General features: G+C 38.7%; 1 long non-coding RNA gene across 2 annotated transcripts in view; it reads right to left on the reverse strand.

Moving 5' to 3' along the window:
- Positions 1 to 8,377, reverse strand: part of LOC144308127 (uncharacterized) — a 55,045-nt gene extending 46,668 nt beyond the window's left edge. For both annotated transcript variants that reach the window (XR_013374755.1, XR_013374756.1), the window contains exons 1-2: positions 8,297 to 8,377; positions 6,369 to 6,480 (exon numbers count right to left, since the gene is read on the reverse strand). This is a non-coding gene — a long non-coding RNA (uncharacterized LOC144308127). The remainder of the gene's footprint in view (positions 1 to 6,368; positions 6,481 to 8,296) is intronic.
- Positions 8,378 to 8,723: the final 346 nt, after the last annotated feature.

Here is an 8,723-nt window from a genome sequence, read left to right on the forward strand (position 1 = left end):
GTTTTGGTTTTCTTTTTCAACATTCCTTTGGTTATTTGGGGACTTTTCTGCCTCCGTACAAAGTCTTGGATTGTTTGTTTTAGCTCTGTGAAAAATGTTCATGATATTTTGATAGAGATTGCATTGAATGTGTAGATTTCCTTGGGTAGCATTGACATTAAAAAAATTGTTCTTCCAATCATGAGCATGGAATGCTTTCGATTTCCTTGTGTAATCCTCAGTTTCTTTCATAAATGTTCTAAAGTTTTCAAAGTACAGATATTTATGTCTTTGGTTAGATTACTATCTAAGGATGTAATGATTTTTTATGCAATTGTAATGGGATTGATTCCTTGATTACTCATTCTTCTGCCTCATTGTTACTGTATAGAAATGACTGACTTCTGTACATTGATTTTATATTCTGTGTTTTTGCTGAATTCCTGTATCATTTCTAGAATTTTTTTGGTTACGTTTTTTGGGTTTTCTACATAGATTATCATGTCATCTGTGAAGAGTGAAACCTTGACTTTACTGATTTGGATGCCTTTTATTTCTCTTTGTTGTCTGATTGCTGAGGCTAGGACTTCTAGTACTATGTTGAATAACAGTGGTGAGAATGGACATACCTGTCTTGTTCCTGACCTTAAGGGAAAAGCTCAGTTTTTCCCAATTGAAGATGATATTACTTGTGCTACTTTCTTATATGGCTTTTATTATATTCAGGTACGTTCCCTCAATCCCTACACGGTGGAGAGTTTTAATTAAGAAAGAATGCTGTATTTTGCCAAATGCTGTTTCTACATCTATTGAGAGGATCATATGGTTCTTATAGTTTCTTTTATTAATGTGGTATATCATGTTGATTGATTTGCAGACGCTGACAGTCCCCCCAGCCCCGCCAAGCCCAGGGATAAATCCCACTTGGTGGTGGTAAATAAGTCTTTTAATATACTGTTGGATCTTATTGGCTAGTATCTTGTTGAGAATTTTTGCATCCATGTTTATCAGGGATTTTGGTCCGTAATTCTTTTGAGGGAGTTCTTTGTCTGGTTTGGTGAACAAGGTAATGCTTGCCTCATAGAATGAGTTTGGAAGTTTTACTTCCATTTCCAGTTTTTGAAACAGCTTCAGAAAAAGAGTTAAAAATAGACCTGCCCTACGACCCAGCAATTGCACTGCTGGGGATTTACCCCAAAGATACAGATGCAGTGAAACGCCGGGACACCTGCACCCCGATGTTTATAGCAGCAATGGCCACGATAGCCAAACTGTGGAAGGAGCCTCGGTGTCCAATGAAAGATGAATGGATAAAGAAGATGTGGTTTATGTATACAATGGAATATTACTCAGCTATTAGAAATGACAAATACCCACCATTTGCTTCAACGTGGATGGAACTGGAGGGTATCATGCTGAGTGAAGTAAGCCAGTCGGAGAAGGACAAACATTATATGTTCTCATTCATTTGGGGAATATAAATAATAGTGAAAGGGAATATAAGGGAAGGGGGAAGAAATGTGTGGGAAATATCAGAAAGGGAGACAGAACGTAAAGACTGCTAACTCTGGGAAACGAACTAGGGGTGTTGGAAGGGGAGGAGGGCGGGGGGTGGGAGTGAATGGGTGATGGGCACTGGGGGTTATTCTGTATGTTAGTAAATTGAACACCAATAAAAAAAAAACACAAATTTAAAAAAAAAAAAAGAAAAATAGGTATTAATTCTTCCTTAAATGTTTGATAGAACTCTGCTGAGAAGCCATTCAACCCTGGACTCCTGTTTGTCGGAAGATTTTTTTTTAAAGAAATCATCTTTGTTTTTTTATTTTTTGTTTTTAATTTAAATTCAATTTGCCAACATATAGTACATCCTTAGTTTCAGATGCAGCGTTAAATAATTGCTGGGAGACTTTTGATTACTGATTCATTTTCTTTGCTGGTTTGTTCAGGTTTTCTATTTCTCCCTGTTTCAGTTTTTGTAGTTTATATTTTTCTAGGAATTTAACCATTTCTTCCACATTGCCTAATTTGTTGGCATACAATTACTCATAATTTTCTCATAATTATCTGTGTTTCTTCAGTATTGGTTGTGATCTCTCTCTTTCATTCATGATTTCATTCATTTGGGTCTTTTCTCTTTTCCTTTTGATAAGTCTGGCTAGGGGTTTAGCAAGTTTATTAATTCATTCAAAGAACCAGCTCTAGTTATTTTGATCTGTAATACAATTTTAAAATTTCTCTATCATTGATTTCTGATCTAATCTTTTTTTATTATTTAAAAAATAGTTTTCTCCTTCTGCTAGTTTTAGGCTGTATTTGCTATTCTTTTTCCAGCTCCTTTATGTGAAATGTTAGATTGTGTAATTGAGACTTTTTTTATTTCCTGAAAAGGGCCATATTTCTATATACTTCCCTCTTAGGACAACCTTTGCTGATCCCAAAGGTTCTGAACTGTCGTGTTTTCACTTTCATTTCTTCCATGCATTTTTAAATTATTCTTTATTTCCTGGTTGACCTATTTATTCTCTAGTAGGATGCTACTTAATCTCCAGGTATTTGTGGACCTTCCAAATTTTTTCTTGTAGTGACCTCAAGTTTTAAAGCACAGTGGGCTGAAATATGCATGGTATGATCTCAATCTTCTTCTACCAGTTGAGACCTGATTTGTGACCCAGTAGGTGATCCATTCTGGAGAATGCTCCATGTGCATTTGAGAAGAAAGTGAGTTTTGTTGCTTTAGGATGAAATGTTCTGGATATATCTGTTTAGCAATTTGATCCAATTTGTCATTCAAAGCCCTTGTTTCCTTGTTGATCTTCTGCTTAGATTATCTGTACATTGTTCTGAGTGTGGTATAAAAGTCTTTTACTATTACTGTATTATTACCAATGAGTTTCTTTAAATTTTTATTATATATCTGGCTATTTATATTTATATTTATATTTATATCTGGTTTATATATCTGGCTATTTCCATGTTAGGGGAATATTTACAATTGTTGGATTTTCTTTGGATAGATCCTTTTAATTATGATATAATTTCCTTCATTTCTTCTTTTTTTAAATTTAAATTCGATTTTCCAACATATAGTACATCATTAGTTTCAGATGTAGTTTTCAACAATTCATCATATGTGTATAACAACTGGTGCTCATCACATCACATGCCCTCCTTAATGCCCATCATCCAGTTAACCCATCCCTCCATCCACTTCCCTTTCAGCAATGCTCAGTTTGTTTCCCAGAGTTAAGAGTCTCTCATGCTTTGTCTTCCTCTCTGATTTTTATCCCATTCAGTTTCCCCTCCTTCCTTTATGGTCCCTTGCACTATTTCTTATATTCCACATATGAGTGAAACCATATGATAATTGTCTTCTCCAATTGACTTATTTCATTCAGCATAATACCCCCCAGTTCCATCCACATCAATGTAAATTGTAGGCATTCATCCTTTCTGATGGCTGAGGAATATTCCATTGAGTGTATATATCATATCTTCTTTATCCATTCATTTGCTCCTTCCGTAGTTTGTCTATTGTGTACATTGCTGCTATGAACAGCAGAGTGCAGGTGTCCCTTTGACTACATTTGTATCTTTGGGGTAAATACCCAATAGTGCAATTGCTGCATCATAGGGTGACTATTTTTAGCTTCTTGAGGAAACTATATACTGTTTTCCAGAGTGGTTGTACCAGCTTACATTCCCACCAACAGTGGAAGTGGGTTTCCCTTTCTCCACATCCTCACCAACATTTGTTGTTTCCTGTCTTGTTAATTTTAGCCATTCTAACTGCTGTAAAGTGGTATCTCACTGTTTTGATTTGTGTTTCCCTGACAGTAAGTGATGAGGAGCATTTTTTTCTTGTGTCCCTTGGTCATTTGTATGTCTTCTTTGGAGAAGTGTCTGTTCATGTCTCCTACCACTTTCTTGACTGGATTATTTGTTTCTTGGGTGTAGATCCTTTACCTCATAACTACACTTAAAGATACAAGAAACAGTAAAACAAGTGGAGTTCAAATTTAATATAAAGAAGGAAATAATAAATATCAGAGAGGAAAAAAGAGACTGAAAAGATCGATGAAACTAACGCATAGTTTTCTGAATAAACAAAATTGAACAATATTTAGCTGGCCTAAGAAAAAAGAGAGAAGGCTTAAATAAAATCAGAAGTAAAAGAGAAGTTATGAGGAGGAAGCAAGATTGCGAAGAGTGAGGGTCCTCATTTCATCTGGTGTCTTAAATTTAGCTAGATAACTATCAAACAATGCTATGAATTCATCGCCTAAGAATTCAGCCTGAGATGTAAAGAAAGAATGGCGGGGGGCGGGGGGCGGTGCAGGGAGCCTGCTTTTCCCTCTGCCTATGTCTCTGCCTCTCTCTATGTGTCTCTTGTGAATAAATAAATAAAATCTTTAAAAAAAAGAATGAATGGCTAGAACTATATGAATAGAAAAGTGACCACTTTTTGCAAGGTAGGAGTGCAGAGAAGAAAAATGGAGGGGATATATTGGTAGATAAACAGAGGGCGGGATGGAGCCCTTGTAAGCTTGCTCCCAGAAAGTGATGGAGCTCAAAATCAGGACCTTTAGAAATTCAATCCTCTAAGAGATTTCCCTGCCTGAAAGCTGCTCAGGTTTTAAGCAGGGCAGAATCACAGGTGGGACAGTAGAGTCTCAATATTCCCAGACGCACAGAAAGAACAGGGGTGCCTGAGTCAGCAGAGTTCCCAAGCAATGGAGTGGGAAAACAGGTTTAGGTCAGTGGACCTAGGAAGGGGCTCTCAGCTTGTACTGCTATAAACTGCAAACCATGGCTGGATCGGGTGACTGCTTTCCATGTTGGGCCCCTGCAAAAGACTGGAACACAGCAACCCTCCACCTTCCTCCGGGAGGGGTGGAGCAGGTAAGTACTCAACCTGGGAAACACTCTCTGTCAACAGATAGAAATGGGGCGACCCTCTGCTTCCTCATAGAGTGGTGGAGCGGGTGCCCCCGCAAGCAGGCAAAAGCTCTCCTGGCTGGAGCCTTGCAAATTGCACAAATCAGTGTCCTTCTGGCTTTGCTCAGGAAGGATCTGAGTGGGCAGGCACCATAGGAATCTACAGAGTTTGGCGCACATCGAGGTCTCTCAGCTCTGGGGCTAGAGATCAAGCTCGAACATTTTTATTGTTGCCCTCTAAAAGGGTGTAGAAAGCCTTCATGGAAAAAAAGCTTCACGCAGCAGTTTATCCTAAGCCCAGCCCCTTGGCAAAGGGTGGTACAACTCCATCCAGGCACAGACACCTGAGAATCAGTGCAGCAGGTCCCTCCCCCAGAGACCAACTAGAAGATCAGGCAAACAGCAAGTTTACTGACCAAGCAGAACTAGAAAACTTCACTGCTAGAGGAAAATAGTATATAGAACATGAGGGGTTTTTCTTATAATTCATTTACCTTTCAGTTTAAAATTTTCCAATTTTTTCTTTCTTCCTGTTTCAGCTAATTCTTTATTTTATCAACTCTTTGTCTTTAAGTGATTTTTTAAAAAAAATCATATTTCATAATTACATGCTATAGATCTTCATTTTTGGCTTCCTTCCACTGTATTCAATTTTATTTTTGTATACATTTAAGTTTTTCTGTCTTTATAGTTTTTTAATTTAGTAACTTCTAACACAGACCAAAATGCATTCAGGACCAAGAAGATCACTCCGTTCTGTCCAATCTGTGAGATTGTATTTTCTTTCCCCTCCTTCTCCCTCCTTTTTTTGTTTTGTTTTGTTTTTCTTTTTCTTTTATTTACTAGTTCCTGACTTCTTTTGATTTGTCTACATTGTATTTCACTTGGGTCATGGTTGATATATATTTTTAAGATTTTTTATTTATTTATTCATGAGAGACACAGAGAGAGGCAGAGACACAGGCAGAGGGAGAAGCAGGCTCCTTGCAGGGAGCCCAATGTGGGACTCGATCCTGGGACTCCTGGACCACATCCTGGGCTGAAGGTGGTACTAAACCACTGAGCCACCTGGGCTGCCCTGTGGTTGATATTTTTGATTCTGTTCACTCATACAGCCATTCTTCACTGGACAAAATGACTAGATGGAGGAATTCACAACTAAAGAAAGAACCAAAGGAAATACTCTGTCACAGATCTAATAGATATGGATATAAATAAAATGTCAGAGCTGGAAGCCAAGATAACAATTATAAAGTTACTAGCTGGTCTTGAAAAAAAGCATAAAAGATGCTAGAAAATCTCTTAGTGCGGAAATGACATCTAAAAAAATAATGCTCCAACTCACTGGGTGTTATACTCTATTTTGGCAAATCGAATTTCAGTAAAAACAAATATTTTTTAAAAATTAAGAAATAAGGGATCCCTGGGTGGCGCAGCAGTTTGGCTCCTACCTTTGGCTCAGGGCGTGATCCTGGAGACCCGGGATCGAGTCCCACGTCGGGCTCCTGGTGCATGGAGCCTGCTTCTCCCTCTGCCTGTGTCTCTGCTTCTCTCTGTGTGTGACTATCATAAATAAATAAAAATTAAAAAAAAAATTAAGAAATAAAAATGCTCCAACTGACATGCAGTATAAAGTGGATGCTCTAACAGCTAGGGTAAATGAGGCAGAAGAGAGAGAAAGTGGCATAGAAGACAAGTTGATGGAAAGGAAGAATGCTAAGGAAAACAGAGAAAAATAACTAATAGAGAGGCTGTGAGAGATAAGTGATAGTATGAAAAAAATCCAAATTATTGGAAATCCTGAGAGTGTAGAGAGAGAGAGAGATAAAAGGCCAGAAGGTGTATTTGAGCAAGTCATAGCTGAGAACTTCCCTAATCTGGGGAAGAAAACAGGCATTCATACCCAAAGGGTAGAGAGGTAATCCAAAATCAATAAAAATAGATCAATAACCCAACATATAATAGTGAAGATTGGAAATTTCAGGGTAAAGAGAAAATACTAAAAGCAGCTTGAGACAAGAGATTCCTAACATACAGAAGGAGAAATGTTAGAATGACTGCAGACCTATCCATAGAGACCTGGCAGGCCAGAAAGGGCTGGCATGATATATTCAGCACACTAAATGAAAAAAAAAAACATGCAGCCAAGAATACATTATCCAGCATAGTTGTCATTCAGAATGGAAGGAGAGATAAAGAGCTTCCAGGACAGACAGAAACTGAAAGAATTTGTGGCCAAAAAAACCAGCTTTACAAATGATATTAAGGGAGATCCAGTAAGCAAAGAGGGAGCCTAACAATAACATAGATCTGAAAGAAAGAGAGACAATCTGCATAAAATGGACTGGGCAATAATACGATAACATGAAATACACAAAATACATATGTTTCAATAGTTACTCTGTATGTAAATGGGCAAAATGCTCCAATCAAAAGACACAAAAGAGGGAGGGGCAAGATGGCAGAAGAGTAGGGGTCCTCAACTCATCTGGTCCACAAACTTACCTAGATAACTTTCAAAACATCCTGAATTTGACCTGAGATTTAAAGAGAGAATAGCTGGAATGCAACAGAGAAACGGTTTTGCTTCTAACAAGGTAGAAAGGCGAAAAATATAAAAAAGAATAAAGTGGGGGAGGGGAACTGCAACTAGCTGGGCTAAAGGGAATGGAAAAAGCCTCCAGGGCATGAAAGCCCAGCCCTGGAGAAGCAGGAACTTTAAAAATCTGCACTGGAGTTTTCTGTGTCAGAAAAGTGCTTAGCAGGGAAATCAGGCAGAATTGCAGAAGGGGCAGCCTCAAGATTCCTGGAGTCACTAGAAGAGGAGGAGCACCCAGCGGAAAGCTCACCACAAACCGTGGTCTGATATCAGTAAAGGGCTGGAGAGCCACAGCCCATTGGGACATTTGGGAGAAGCCAATTGGTTAGGTGGGCCAGCTTTGGAGCTGCCTTTGCCCTAGAGTCTGGCAATGGACTAAAGTGGCTGTATTCTGTTCCCTTCAGGAGAGGTGGTCCCTGGGAGCATGGGTGCAATGGCACAGGGCCCTGGATCCCAGGACACCCAAGTGGACAAAGCTGGCAATCCTCCATTCCCCCCTGGACAGGTGGAAGCAGGGAGGAGAGCTAGAACTCTCCTGTCACTGGGTGCCCTGCAAGCTATGTGGATCAGTACACCTGAGCCTGCCTCCAGGAACATCTAGGCAAGTGTGGACTATGCAACTGCAGTTAGTTACTCGAAGGGAGCTCAACTCCAGAGCTGGAAATTTGGCCGCCACCATTTTTTGTTTTTCCTTTTTCTTTCACCTTATGCCTAGGAAAAGGCAGGGTCTCTAGGGTATAAAGGTCTCAAAGGATAAATAGCTTATACTGAGCTCAGTACCTGGCAAGGGGCAGGGCATCTCCACCCAGGCACAGACACCTGAGCATCAGCACAGCAGACATCTCTCCCAGAAAAACTGCTGGAAGTACAAGGGAAAAGCAAGTTTATTGAACAAGCAGCCCTGGAAAGCTCAAGGACGGAGTGAAAATAGTATATAGAACTAAAGGGTCTTTTTCTTTTCTATTAAGAATCATTTTTATATCACACTAAAAATTACCAATATTTTTCTTTTTTCCCATCTTAACTATGATATTTTACCAACTCTTCATTTTTAAGTTTTTTTCCATTTTGACTTTCATATTATTACAATTACAAATCCTAGATATATTTTTCACTCCTGGATTCCTGTCAATATACTCAATTTAATTTTGGTAGATATATGAGATATGGGTATTTATTTTTTGTTTTTTTCTGCCTCATTTTGTTT

The sequence above is a fragment of the Canis aureus genome, chromosome X (genome assembly GCF_053574225.1).
Source record: "Canis aureus isolate CA01 chromosome X, VMU_Caureus_v.1.0, whole genome shotgun sequence".
In the NCBI taxonomy this organism is placed as follows: Eukaryota; Metazoa; Chordata; class Mammalia; order Carnivora; family Canidae; genus Canis; species Canis aureus.